This window comes from Nerophis ophidion, linkage group LG14 (genome assembly GCF_033978795.1).
Source record: "Nerophis ophidion isolate RoL-2023_Sa linkage group LG14, RoL_Noph_v1.0, whole genome shotgun sequence".
In the NCBI taxonomy this organism is placed as follows: domain Eukaryota; kingdom Metazoa; phylum Chordata; class Actinopteri; order Syngnathiformes; family Syngnathidae; genus Nerophis; species Nerophis ophidion.
The window spans coordinates 1,740,547-1,754,097 of NC_084624.1; the positions used below are offsets into that span (position 1 = coordinate 1,740,547).

General features: G+C 41.0%; 1 protein-coding gene and 1 long non-coding RNA gene across 4 annotated transcripts in view; one reads left to right on the plus strand and one right to left on the minus strand.

The window, feature by feature from the left end:
* Window positions 1–2,219: 2,219 nt before the first annotated feature.
* The window catches only part of LOC133567931 (uncharacterized), a 49,524-nt gene continuing 38,192 nt past the window's right edge, over window positions 2,220–13,551 (minus strand). Inside the window, exon 6 of the long non-coding RNA XR_009809508.1 lies at window positions 2,220–3,182. This is a non-coding gene — a long non-coding RNA (uncharacterized LOC133567931). The remainder of the gene's footprint in view (window positions 3,183–13,551) is intronic.
* The window catches only part of LOC133567926 (zinc finger protein GLI2-like), a 64,939-nt gene continuing 60,444 nt past the window's right edge, over window positions 9,057–13,551 (plus strand). For 2 of the 3 annotated variants that reach the window (XM_061919546.1, XM_061919548.1), the window contains exon 1: window positions 9,057–9,229. The gene's annotated coding sequence lies outside the window, so the exon portion shown is untranslated. Of the gene's footprint in view, window positions 9,358–13,551 lie in introns of all 3 variants that reach the window. The other variant, XM_061919547.1, reaches the window with a different exon arrangement.

Consider the following 13,551-nt stretch of genomic DNA (forward strand, 5'->3'; position numbering starts at 1 on the left):
TCAGCCCGGCTGCCTTGCCTCGTCGAGAAACGTTGCTTCCCTCTGAGACACTGGCAGTCACCACACCCCTCCGACTTTCAGGTACGACTATATAATCTCACTAAAACACTAGTAACACAATGAGCAGATAAGGGATTTTCCAGAATTATCCTAGTGTAACAAACAGTTCAGGTTGTCCCAAGTTAACGGAGAGTGTGAGGAGGAGGAGTTTGTCCTTTCAGAGTTGCCGTGGGGCTGTGACGTAGGGTGTGTGGTTGTGGAGAGAGAGGTTAAAAGGAGGTCACATTAAAAAAGCGGTGGCTACCAGACCTGCTCTAATGTCTCCCATTTATTATTTTATTATATAATTACACTGTATAGGCAAACCCAGGACACTCGGCTACACTAGTAAATGTGTCTAATAACATCTGAATTGCTCCCACTGCCCTAGTCTTTTTTAAATGTATTTTTATATTTTTCCTATTCCTCCACTCTCACTTTCCTCATCCACAAATCTTTCATCCTCGCTCAAATTAATGAGGGAATCGTCGCTTTCTCGGTCCGAATCGCTCTCGCTGCTGGTGGCCATGATTACAAACAATGTGAGGATGTGAGGAGCTCCACAACCCGTGACGTCACACGCACATCGTCTGCTACTTCCGGTACAGGCAAGGCTTTTTTTATTAGAGACCAAAAGTTGCAAACTTTATCGTCGATGTTCTCTATTAAATCCTTTCAGCAAAAATATGGCAATATCGCCAAATGATCAAGTACGACACATAGAATTGACCTGCTATCCCCGTTTGAATAAGAAAATCTCATTTCAGTAGGCCTTGAAATATCGGCAGGTGAACCAGCCAAAGAGTGGCTATTTTTATTCATCTTTAATTTCTGCTGCACCATATTGTTTGTCCATCTGTGGCGTTTGTTCCTGCAATACTGTGGCAGATCCAGCAATGTAACAAGATATGCATGTACTGTACAGCATGTACACTCTTTTGCATGTCTAGTCTTATGTTGAGAGCAGATGTTTGAAAAGCTATCTGCCGAAGGCTTCAGCTCCGTGTTTGGATATGATGACATTCACACATGTAGAGAGTAGAACTCCAGTCGCAGTGATGGAAGGAACATACGTTCACATTCTCCATTTGTTCGCCATCAGACTATGAAAAACTTCCTACTTGTTTTCTCAAATCAGACACAATTAAAAAATAATGTCAAACTAAAGGCAAACAATTAAGCATTTTCTCCTGCAGGACCAGTCAAATTTCTCATTACTCTAGCAATCTAAAGCTCCCCGAAGTTATCATGTTTTATAAATGACAGGCGATAAAAAGTATCATCATTGGCGGTCACTCGAACGAGTATGACGATCCTCCTGGTAGGGGTGTATCCCCACGTAAGCGGCATGGCCGGAAACCAACACTGAATGACCGACATCAATCTTTAAAGGATTTCACCACATGGGCTCAGGAACACTTCAGAAAAGTACTGTCACTATATACAGTTGGTCGCTACATCTGTAAGTTCAAGTTAAAGCTCTACTATGCAAAGCGAAAGCCATTTATCAACAACATCCAGAAACGCTGCTGGCTTTTCTGGGCCTGAGATCATCTAAGATGGACTGATGCAAAGTGGAAAAGTGTTCTGTGGTCTGACGAGTCCACATTTCAAATAGTTTTTGGAAATATTCGACATCGTGTCATCCGGACCAAAGGGGAAGCGAACCATCCAGACTGCTATCGACGCAAAGTTCAAAAGCCAGCATCTGTGATGGTATGGGGATGCATTAGTGCCCAAGGCATGAGTAACTTACACATCTGTGAAGGCACCATTAATGCTGAAAGGTACATACAGCTTTTGGAACAACATCTGCTGCCATATAAGCGCCGTCTTTTTCATGGACGCCCCTGCTTATTTCAGCAAGACCATGCCAAGCCACATTCAGCATGTGTTACAACAGCGTGGCTTCGTAAAAAAAAGAGTGGGGGTACTTTCCTGGCCCGCCTGCAGTCCAGACCTGTCTCTCATCGAAAATTTGTGGCGCATTATGAAGCGTAAAATACGACAGCGGAGACCCCGGACTGTTGAACGACTGAAGCTCTACATAAAACAAGAATGGGAAAGAATTCCACTTTCAAAGCTTCAACATTTAGTTTCCTCAGTTTCCAAACGTTTATTGAGTGTTGTTAAAAGAAAAGGTGATGTAACACAGTGGTGAACATGCCCTTTCCCAACTACTTTGGCACATTTTGCAGCCCTGAAATTCTAAGTTGATTATTATTTGCAAAAACATCAAATATTTTGTCTTTGTAGTGCATTCAATTGAATATGGGTTAAAAAGGATTTGCAAATCATTGTATTCCGTTTATATTTACGTCTAACACAATTTCCCAACTCATATGGAAACGGGGTTTGTACATCCCTTTATCAGAAATGTCTCAAAGGGCTGCACAAACCACAATGATATTCTAGGCTCAGATCCCACATCAGGGCAACAAAAACCCTCAACCCAATGGGAACATTGAGAAACCTTAGAAGGGACCGCTAAAAAGGGACGGCGTGGCGCGGTGGTGGAGTGGCTGTGCGCAACCCGAGGGTCCCTGGTTCAAATCCCACCTAGTACCAACCTCGTCACGTCCGTTGTGTCCTGAGCAAGACACTTCACCCTTGCTCCTGATGGGTGCTGGTTGGCGCCTTGCATGGCAGCTCCCTCCATCAGTGTGTGAATGTGTGTGTGAATGGGTAAATGTGGAAGTAGTGTCAAAGCGCTTTGAGTACCTTGAAGGTAGAAAAGCGCTATACAAGTACAACCCATTTATCATTTATTTATTTATTAATGTGGGGATCCGCCCCTGGGTGTTCGGTGCAACGGATGCTGAGTGGATAGGTTTAATAATGTGAAAGTCCAGTCCATAGTGGGGCCTGCAGGGGATCCTCTTGCATGTAGACACGTCAGGGCGCATAGACGTCACCGACTGATGCATCAGGAGTGGTCCACCCCAGGTCCCGATTTCAGTCCATTGTTAGGCCAGCAGGGAATCCTCTTGAATGAAGGCAAGTCAGCAGCGCAGAGACGTAACCAACCGATGCAAAGAGGAGTGGTCCATCCTGGGTCCTGACTTTGAACAGCTAGCGTTTCACCCGTGGTGGCTGATCTGTGGTCACCTGGTAACCTCCCCACGCAGGAGAGGGGGACGGAGCTGAAATGAGAGACAACAGATCAACTGGTCTAAAAAGTAATTTATTTAAAGGCTAGAGCATACAAATTAGTTTTAGGATGAGACTTAAATGCTTCTACTGAGGTGGCATCTCGAACTGTTACCGGGAGGGCATTCCAAAGTACTGGAGCCCGAACGGAAAACGCTCTATAGCCCGCAGACTTTTTTTGGGCTTTGGGAATCACTAATAAGCCGGAGTTCTTTGAACACAGATTTCTTGCCGGGACATATGGTACAATACAATCGGCAAGATAGGATGGAGCTAGACCGTGTAGTATTTTATACGTAAGTAGTAAAACCTTAAAGTCGCATCTTAAGTGCAGAAGAAGCCAGTGCAGGTGAGCCAGTACAGGCGTAATATGATCAAACTTTATTGATCTTGTCAAAAGTTGAGCAGCCCCATTTTTGTACTAACTGTAATATCATAATGATATATATAGGGAGGCTTGAAAATAATATGTTACAGTAATGTGTGTATATATTAGGGGTGTGGGGAAAAATTGATTCGAATACGAATCGAATCGTTCATGTTGTGCGATTCAGAATCCATCCTCAAAGACTTCTATGGAATTACAACGAAATGAACCCAGATTTCCCTCGCCCGGACGTGGGTCACCGGGGCCCCGCTCTGGAGCCAGGCCCGGAGTTGGGGCACGATGGCGAGCGCCTGGTGGTCGGGCCTGTTCCCATGGGGCCCGGCCGGGCACAGCCCGAAGAGGCAACGTGGGTCATCCCTCCAATGGGCTCACCACTCATAGCAGGGGCCATAGAGGTCGGGTGCATTGTGAGCTGGGCGGCAGCCGAAGGCAGGGCACTTGGCGGTCCGATCCTCGGCTACAGAAGCTAGCTCTTGGGACGTGGAACGTCACCTCACTGGGGGGGAAGGAGCCTGAGCTAGTGCGCGAGGTAGAGAAGTTCCGGCTGGATATAGTCGGACTCACCTCGACGCACAGCAAGGGCTCTGGAACCAGTTCTCTCGAGAGGGACTGGACCCTCTTCCACTCTGGCGTTGCCGGCAGTGAGAGGCTACGGGCTGGGGTGGCAATTCTGGTTGCCCCCCGGCTCAAAGCCTGTACGTTTGAGTTCAACCCAGTGGACGAGAGGGTAGCTTCCCTTCGCCTTCGGGTGGGGGGACGGGTCCTGACTGTTGTTTGTGCTTACGCACCAAACAGCAGTTCAGAGTACCCACCCTTTTTGGGTACACTCGAGGGAGTACTGGAAAGTGCTCCTCCGGGTGATTCCCTTGTCCTACTGGGAGACTTCAACGCTCATGTTGGCAACGACAGTGAAACCTGGAGAGGCGTGATTGGGAAGAATGGTCGCCCGGATCTGAACCCGAGTGGTGTTTTGTTATTGGACTTTTGTGCTCGTCACAGTTTGTCGATAACAAACACCATGTTCAAACATAAGGGTGTCCATATGTGCACTTGGCACCAGGACACCCTAGGCCGCAGTTCCATGATCGACTTTGTAGTTGTGTCATCGGATTTGCGGCCTTATGTTTTGGACACTCGGGTGAAGAGAGGGGCGGAACTTTCTACCGATCACCACCTGGTGGTGAGTTGGCTGCGATGGTGGGGGAGGATGCCAGACAGACCTGGCAGGCCCAAGCGCATTGTGAGGGTCTGCTGGGAACGTCTGGCAGAGTCTCCTGTCAGAGAGTGTTTCAATTCACACCTCCGGGAGAACTTTGAACATGTCACGAGGGAGGTGCGGGACATTGAGTCCGAGTGGACCATGTTCCGAACCTCTATTGTCGAGGCGGCTGATCGGAGCTGTGGCCGCAAGGTTGTTGGTGCCTGTCGTGGCGGTAATCCCAGAACCCGTTGGTGGACACCAGCAGTGAGGGATGCCGTCAAGCTGAAGAAGGAGTCCTATCGGGTTCTTTTGGCTCATAGGACTCCGGAGGCAGTGGACGGGTACCGACGGGCCAAGCGGTGTGCAGCTTTAGCGGTCGCGGAGGCAAAAACTCGGACATGGGAAGAGTTCGGGGAAGCCATGGAAAACGACTTCCGGACGGCTTCGAAGCGATTCTGGACCACCATACGGCGCCTCAGGAAGGGGAAGCAGTGCACTATCAACACCGTGTATGGTGCGGATGGTGTTCTGCTGACTTCGACTGCGGATGTTGTGGATCGGTGGAGGGAATACTTCGAAGACCTCCTCAATCCCACCAACACGTCTTTCTTTGAGGAAGCGGTGCCCGGGGAATCTGTAGTGGACTCTCCTATTTCTGGGGCTGAGGTCGCTGAGGTAGTTAAAAAGCTCCTCGGCGGCAAGGCCCCGGGGGTGGATGAGATCCGCCCGGAGTTCCTTAAGGCTCTGGATGCTGTGGGGCTGTCTTGGTTGACAAGACTCTGCAGCATCGCGTGGACATCGGGGGCGGTACCTCTGGATTGGCAGACCGGGGTGGTGGTCCCTCTCTTTAAGAAGGGGGACCGGAGGGTGTGCTCCAACTATCGTGGGATCACACTCCTCAGCCTTCCCGGTAAGGTTTATTCAGGTGTACTGGAGAGGAGGCTTCGCCGGATAGTCGAACCTCGGATTCAGGAGGAACAGTGTGGTTTTCGTCCTGGTCGTGGAACTGTGGACCAGCTCTATACTCTCGGCAGGGTTCTTGAGGGTGCATGGGAGTTTGCCCAACTAGTCTACATGTGCTTTGTGGACTTGGAGAAGGCATTCGACCGTGTCCCTCGGGAAGTCCTGTGGGGAGTGCTCAGAGAGTATGGGGTATCGGAATGTCTTATTGTGGCAGTCCGCTCCCTGTATGATCAGTGTCAGAGCTTGGTCCGCATTGCTGGCAGTAAGTCGGACACGTTTCCAGTGAAGGTTGGACTCCGCCAAGGCTGTCCTTTGTCACCGATTCTGTTCATAACTTTTATGGACAGAATTTCTAGGCGCAGCCAAGGCGTTGAGGGGTTCCGGTTTGGTGGCCACGGGATTAGGTCTCTGCTTTTTGCAGATGATGTAGTCCTGATGGCTTCATCTGGCCGGGATCTTCAGCTCTCACTGGATCGGTTCGCAGCCGAGTGTGAAGCGACCGGAATGAGAATCAGCACCTCCAAGTCCGAGTCCATGGTTCTCGCCCGGAAAAGGGTGGAGTGCCATCTCCGGGTTGGGGAGGAGACCCTGCCCCAAGTGGAGGAGTTCAAGTACCTAGGAGTCTTGTTCACGAGTGGGGGAAGAGTGGATCGTGAGATCGACAGGCGGATCGGTGCGGCGTCTTCAGTAATGCGGACGTTGTATCGATCCGTTGTGTTGAAGAAGGAGCTGAGCCGGAAGGCAAAGCTCTCAATTTACCGGTCGATCTACGTTCCCATCCTCACCTATGGTCATGAGCTTTGGGTCATGACCGAAAGGATAAGATCACGGGTACAAGCGGCCGAAATGAGTTTCCTCCGCCGGGTGGCGGGGCTCTCCCTTAGAGAAAGGGTGAGAAGCTCTGCCATCCGGGAGGAGCTCAACGTAAAGCCGCTGCTCCTCCACATCGAGAGGAGCCAGATGAGGTGGTTCGGGCATCTGGTCAGGATGCCACCCGAACGCCTCCCTAGGGATGTGTTTAGGGCACGTCCAGCTGGTAGGAGGCCACGGGGAAGACCCAGGACACGTTGGAAAGACTATGTCTCCCGGCTGGCCTGGGAACGCCTCGGGATCCCCCGGGAAGAGCTAGACGAAGTGGCTGGGGATAGGGAAGTCTGGGCTTCCCTGCTTAGGCTGCTGCCCCCGCGACCCGACCTCGGATAAGCGGAGGATGATGGATGGATGATGGATGGAGAATCCATCCTAATTTTTAAAAAAATCTATTTTTTTTTTAATAAAAAAAAAATAAAATTATTATTATTATTTAATCAATCCAACAAACCACTACACAGCAATACCATAACAATGCAATCCAATTCCAAAACCAAACCTGACCCAGCAACACTCAGAACTGCAATAAACAGAGCAATTGAGAGGAGACACAAACACGACACAGAACAAACCAAAAGTTGTGAAACAAAAATGAATATTATCAACAACAGTATCAATATTAGTTATGATTTCAGCATAGCAGTGATTAAAAATCCCTCATTGACATTATCATTAGAAATTTATAAAAATAAAAAATAAATTGTCACAGTGGCTTACACTTGCATCGCATCTCATAAGCTTGACAACACACTGTGTCCAATGTTTTCACAAAGATAAAATAAGTCATATTTTTGGTTCGGTTAATAGTTAAAACAAATTTACATTATTGCAATCAGTTGATAAAACATTGTCCTTTACAATTATAAAAGCTTTTTACAAAAATCTACTACTCTGCTAGCATGTCAGCAGACTGAGGTAGATCCTGCTGATATCCTATGTATTGAATGAATACAGAATCGTTTTGAATTGGAAAAATATCGTTTTTGAATCAAGAATCAAATCGAATCGAATCGAAAAAAATCGATATATTATCGAATCGTGACCCCAAGAATCGATATTGAATCGAATCGTGGGACACCCAAAGATTCACAGCGCTAATATAGATATATACATATATATACACACATATACATATATATGTCTATATATATGTACATATATATGTGTGTGTATATATATATATATATATATACATATATACAGTATGTATAAATATGTGTTGTATATATATATATATTAGGGCTGCGAATCTTTGGGTGTCCCACGATTCGATTCAATATCGATTCTTGGGGTCGCGATTCGATAATATATCGATTTTTTCGATTCAGGATTCAAAAACGATATTTTTGAGATTCAAAACAATTCTGTATTCATTCAATACATAGGATCTACCCCAGTCTGCTGACATGCTAGGAAAATAGTAGATTTAAAAAAAAAAAAAAAAAAGATTTTATAATTGTAAAGGACAATGTTTTATCAACTGATTGCAATAATGTAAATTTGTTTTAACCATTAAACAAACCAAAAATATGACTTATTTTATCTTTGTGAAAACATTGGACACAGTGTGTTGTCAAGCTTATGAGATGTGATGCAAGTGTAAGCCACTGTGACACTATTGTTCTTTTTTTGTTTTTATAAATGTCTAATGATAATGTCAATGAGGGATTTTTAATCACTGCTATGCTGAAATTATAACTAATATTGATACTGTTGTTGATAATATTCATTTTTGTTTCACTACTTTTGGTTTGTTCTGTTTCGTGTTTGTGTCTCCTCTCAATTGTCTGTTTATTGCAGTTCTGAGTGTTGCTGGGTCAGGTTTGGTTTTGGAATTAGATTGCATTGTTATGGTATTGCTGTGTATTGTTTTGTTGGATTGTTAAAAAAAAATGAAAACCACAAACAACAAAAAAATCGATTTAAAAAAAAAAAAGAGAATCGATTCTGAATCGTACAACGTGAGAATCGCGATTCGTATATATATATATATATATATATATATATATATATATATATATATATATATATATATATGTATATATATTCCTGACGCCCGAGAGTAACAAGGGGTAGTAAATAGATTAGAAAGGACAAATCAAAAAAAAAAAAAAAACTTGACACTTCCCGCGGGCCGGATTTTGGATGCTGGCGAACCGTATTCGGCCCGCCGCCCGTAGTTTGGGGACCGCTGATTTATATATGTACATTTTTGGATTGATTTTTATCTCACCTTTTGTTTGCATTTATTAATTGATTAAATATCGCATTATTTGCGCTTGAAATATTTTACAATCGTGGCCAAGATATTTTACTTATTCATTTTATTCAAACCTATTTTCAGAAACATTTTTTTAAATGTATTTATGATTTACGTATGACGTATTCTCTCCCCAGGTCTTCGCCTCCGTTGTCTTAGCAACAGTGGGCGTGGCCTAAAGGAGGCGTGTCCTAAAGGGGGCGTGTCTATGCGTGTCTGCGGCGTGCAGAGAGATTTACTTGTCCGGCGTGGATGCGCACGGTGACAAAAGGCGAAGCAGTACCGAACCCGAACCGGATTAATGACACGTTAAGAACTCGCTGTGACCTTCCCGGTTGAGGTTGATTTACGTACAAAAGTGAGTGTTTTTGTATTCTACTTCTCTCTCTTATTTTGCAGTGTTTAGTGGATGGAAACCAACCCAGAGTGAAGTTGATGGAGGGAAACCAGAGTGAAATTGATTTACTGCCAAAAAAGGGACAAGCGGTAGGAAATGTATGAAGACGGATGGATGTCTTGCTGCATTGCTCTGGACTACACTTGGTTCTTTCAAATGTGCAACAAGTGGATGAACTATAATCTAATGACAAAACAAATGTTTTGGCATCATATGATTTACACCAGGTAACTAATTCTTATCTACTGAGTCTAATTTAAATGATCCACATTCAACATCTTTGTGTTTGTATTGACTGAACACCTAGAGCAGGGGTGTCCAAACTTTTTCCACTGAGGCCCGCAAAGTGAAAAATCAAACCAAGCGGGGCCCATTTTGATATTTTTTATTTCAAAAACCAATACAATATATGGATAAAAAAATATTTACATTTGGGCCTCCACTCAGGATTGATCCCGGGGACTCCAAAGGGTTTTGGTAAAAAAAAGATTAAAATGTGTCATTATTATTATTATTATTCAAGGTGTAAATTAGTCTATCTGTCAATATAAAGTTGTAAAAGATTTAAGTAGTAGGCCCCTTTTGTCAAAGAAAATCCATCCATCCATTTTCTACCGCTTATTCCCTTTTGGGGTCGCGGGGGGCGCTGGCGCCTATCTCAGCTACAATCGGGCGGAAGGCAGGGTACACCCTGGACAAGTCGCCACTTCATCGCAGGGCTCAAAGAAAATCCTGTTTTTTTAATGGAAAAAACACAAAATATGCAATATTTTCACCCAATAAAAATTTTAAGTGGAATATCTGAAATTGTATAATAATTGGAACCTTAAAAAGGCCAACAATTCATAATAACATAGATTTTAATTAATTATAATTTTTTTGATCAATGACACTCATAAAAAAAAAGTCCCGCTAAAATGATTGGGGATCCAAAAGGGTCCTACTCATTAAAGTGTTAAAAAAAAAAAAAGATATATATTTTTAAATTTATAATCTCGACTTAATCTCGAGATCAACCTCAGATTTATCTGTCAATTATAAATTTTGTTGTTGTTTATGTTTTGTGTTTGTCTGTTTTAGGCCCCTTCTTTAAAAAAAAAAAAAAAAAAATACAGCTTAGTTTTTTTATATGCCAAACATAAAATATGCAACATTTTACCCCAAAAATATCTCAAAGTGGAATATTTAATGTGACGTAATTGGAGCCTTGAATAGGTCCATCCATCCATCCATTTCCTACCGCTTATTCCCTTTGGGGTAGCGGGGGGCGGTGGTACCGATCTCAGCTACAATCGGGCAGAAGGCGGGGTGCACCCTGGACAAGTCGCCTCCTCAGTCAATGTTGTTATGAGTTATTGGCCTTGAATAGGTCAATAACTCATAACAACATTGATTTTAATTAATTATTATTTTTGAGCAATGACTCTTAAAAAAAGTCCCAATAAAATTATTGGGTATCTAAAAGGGTCCTACTCATTAAAATCTTTTAACACAATAATCTCGAGATCAACTTCAGATCTATCCGTCAATTATACGGTTTGTTGTTGTCTATGTTTTTTTTTGTTCATTTTAGGCCTTTCTTTAAAAAAAACACACAGGAAAAACCAGTTTAGTTGTTTTATATGCCAAACATAAAATATGCAACATTTTACCCCAAAATATCTCAAAGTGGAATATTTAATGTGAGATAATTGGAGCCTTGAATAGGTCAATTCATAACAACATTGATTTTAATTAATTATTATTTTTGAGCAATGACACTTAAAAAAAGGCCCACTAAAATTATTGGGGATCCAAAAGGGTCCTACTCATTAAAGTCTTTTAACACAGTAATCTCGAGATCAACTTCAGATCTATCCCTCAATTATAAATGTTGTTGTTGTTTATGTTTTTTGTTTGTTCATTTTAGGCCTTTCTTAAAAAAAACAGCTTATTTTTTTTATATGCCAAACATAAAATACGCAACATTTTACCCCAAAAATATCTCAAAGTGGAATATTTAATGTGACGTAATTGAAGCCTTGAATAGATCAATAATTTATAACAAAATTGATTTTAATTAATTATTATTTTTGAACAATGACACTTAAAAAAAGGCCCACTAAAATTGGTGGGGATCCAAAAGGGTCTTACTCATTAAAATCGTTTAACACAATAATCTCGAGATCGACTTCAGATCTATCCGTCAAGTATACGTTTTATTGTTGTTTAGGTTTTTGTTTGTTAATTTTAGGCCTTTCTTAAAAAAAAAAACAGCTTAGTTTTTTTATATGCCAAACATAAAATATGCAACATTTTACCCCAAAAATATCTCAAAGTGGAATATTTAATGTGACGTAATTGAAGCCTTGAATAGGTCAATAATTTATAACAACATTGATTTTAATTAATTATTATTTTTGAGCAATGACACTTAAAAAAAGGCCCACAAAAATTATTGGGGATAAAAAAGGGTCCTACTCATTAAAGTCTTTAAACACAATAATCTCGAGATCAACTTCAGATCTATCCGTCAATCATACGGATTATTGTTGTCTATGATTTTTGTTTGTTCATTGTAGGCCTTTCTTAAAAAAAAAACGCTTGGTTTTTTTATATGCCAAACATAAAATATGCAACATTTTACCCCAAAAATATCTCAAAGTGGAATATTTAATGTGACGTAATTGGAGCCTCGAATAAGTCAATAACTTGTCACTACATTGATTTTAATTAATTATTATTTTTAAGCAATGACACTTAAAAAAAAGGCCCACTACAATTATTAGGGATCCAAAAGGGTCCTACTTATTAAAGTCTTGTAACACAATAATCTCGAGATCAACATCAGATCTATCCGTCAATTATACGTTTTATTGTTGTTATGTTTTTTGTTTGTTCATTTTAGGCCTTTCTTTAAAAAAACAGCTTAGTTTTTTTATATGCCAAACATAAAATATGCAACATTTTACCCCCAAAATATCTCAAAGTGGAATATTTAATGTGACGTAATTGGAGCCTTGAATAGGTCAATTCATAACAACATTGATTTTAATTAATTATTATTTTTGAGCAATGACACTTAAAAAAAGGCCCACTAAAATTATTGGGGATCCAAAAGGGTCCTACTCATTAAATTCTTTTAACACAGTAATCTCGAGATCAACTTCAGATCTATCCCTCAATTATAAATTTTGTTGTTGTTTATGTTTTTTGTTTGTTCATTTTAAGCCTTTCTTTAAAAAAACAGCTTAGTTTTTTTATATGCCAAACATAAAATATGCAACATTTTACCCCAAAAATATCTCAAAGTGGAATATTTATTGTGACGTAATTGAAGCCTTGAATAGGTCAATAATTTATAACAACATTGATTTTAATTAATTATTATTTTTGAACAATGACACTTAAAAAAGGCCCACTAAAATTGGTGGGGATCCAAAAGGGTCCTACTCATTAAAATCTTTTAACACAATAATCTCGAGATCGACTTCAGATCTATCCGTCAATCATACGGATTATTGTTGTTTATGTTTTTTGTTTGTTCATTTTAGGCCTTTCTTAAAAAAAAAAACACTTAGTTTTTTTATATGCCAAACATAAAATATGCAACATTTTACCCCAAAAATATCTCAAAGTGGAATATTTAATGTGACGTAATTGGAGCCTTGAATAAGTCAATAACTTGTCACTACATTGATTTTAATTAATTATTATTTTTGAGCAATGACACTTAAAAAAAAAGGCCCACTACAATTATTAGGGATCCAAAAGGGTCCTACTTATTAAAGTCTTGTAACACAATAATCTCGAGATCAACATCAGAGCTATCCGTCAATTATACATTTTATTGTTGTTATGTTTTTTGTTTGTTCATTTTAGGCCTTTCTTTAAAAAAAAAACAGCTTAGTTTTTTTATATGCCAAACATAAAATATGCAACATTTTACCCCAAAATTATCTCAAAGTGGAATATTTAATGTGATGTAATTGAAGCCTTGAATAGGTCAATCAATAACTCATAACAACATTGATTTTAATTAAAAAATTTTTTTGAACAATGACACTTAAAAAAAAGCTCACTAAAATTTTTGGGGATCCAAAAGGGTCCTACTCATTAAAATTTTTCAACACAATATTCTCGAGATCAACTTCAGATCTATCTGTCAATTATACGTTTTATTGTTGTTTATGTTTGTTGTTTGTTCATTTTAGGCCTTTCTTTAAAAAAACAGCTTAGTTTTTTTATATGCCAAACATAAAATATGCAACATTTTACCCTGAAAATATCTCAAATTGGAATAT